This window comes from Hipposideros armiger, unplaced genomic scaffold (genome assembly GCF_001890085.2).
Source record: "Hipposideros armiger isolate ML-2016 unplaced genomic scaffold, ASM189008v1 scaffold_455, whole genome shotgun sequence".
NCBI lineage: Eukaryota > Metazoa > Chordata > Mammalia > Chiroptera > Hipposideridae > Hipposideros > Hipposideros armiger.
This window is the reverse complement of record NW_017731805.1, coordinates 1341999-1343165: the sequence shown is the minus strand read 5'-3', so window position 1 is coordinate 1343165 and position 1167 is coordinate 1341999. Positions and strand designations below refer to the sequence as shown.

At 46.7% G+C, this 1167-nt stretch overlaps 1 protein-coding gene across 2 annotated transcripts in view; it reads right to left on the bottom strand.

Moving 5' to 3' along the window:
- The window catches only part of SNTB1 (syntrophin beta 1), a 244491-nt gene that overhangs the window by 175407 nt on the left and 67917 nt on the right, over nt 1-1167 (bottom strand). The gene's annotated exons all lie outside the window — the stretch shown is intronic.

The following is a 1167-nucleotide window of genomic DNA, read 5'->3' as shown; positions in this document are numbered from 1 at the left end:
TGAAGTAAAGGAAACGTTGTGGAGGGAGGTGACTGGCTCACTGTTCTGGTGGATGTTTTTGACTGGAGGCATCACATTCATCTGAGGCCATTTATTTTCCGACAGAGGCAGAGAGGCTTGATTGACAGGTGGGTCCCTAAGCGTCCTGCCCTAGCTGTGTGACTCCTAAACCATGCTTCCTCACACAGACAGGGTAGAAGTCTTCCACCTTTGGGACATGTGCTAACGATTGCAAGCCACATGCATGGCATTTCATTAAGTGTTCCATTCAATAGCTTTAAAGGACACCATCAAAGACTGGAACAATGTATTTGCCTCTTAGAGTAAAAAAATGTTCGTCCTGTTTCTGAAAATGATCAGGTCATTTTTAGATGGGAACCTGGCACAAACGTCAGAGGAGGCCCTAAACACAGCATGGGTTCCTAAGAGCTCCCCTGTGGCTCTTGAAAAAGGCGGGGAGGAGGACAGGTCAGCGCACATCTTGGGGGTGGGGGTGGGGACAAGTCAAACCTGTAGTGGTGACGCGTGTGGCACAGCCCTATCCCAAACCTCAATTCAGTTTTTAAAAAGATTGGGAAGGGAGGATATATAGAGATGTCCATGAGTTGCAAAAGTAAGGCATTCCGAAGAAACAGAAAGTGGGGTGGGGTCAACTACAGGAAGCTCTCTCGAGGCCCCGCAGAGGGCACCAGAGGGGCCACCTCATCCCTCAAGGTGAATGCAAAACACTGCACTTACAGAAATGATGAGGGCTGCAGAGAAAACATGCTGAACCACCTTTCGTGGGCACAGAAAATCATGAAGGAAGCCAAGAATTTGTATCCTACAGACACCACCCCAAGGTGGGCAAAAAGTTCAGTACTGCAAATCATCTACTTTGTTCTTTTTGTCTCCCATGATGGACATTGTACCTACTATGCATTCTAATCACAAAGTACTGTAACTTAAGTGGTTTAACATGAAATGATTAAAAAAGGCTTGTTTATTTTTACAATAGCTGCAAACTGAATAGTTGTGTGTCTCTCCCCACCCCCCAAAAAAATCCCTATGTTGAAATCCTAACCCCCAGGGTGAGGGTATGAGGAAGTGAGGCCTTTGGGAGGTGCTCTGCCCTCATGAATGTGATTAGTGCTCTTATCAAAGGGGCTCAAGAAAGCTCCCTTGTCC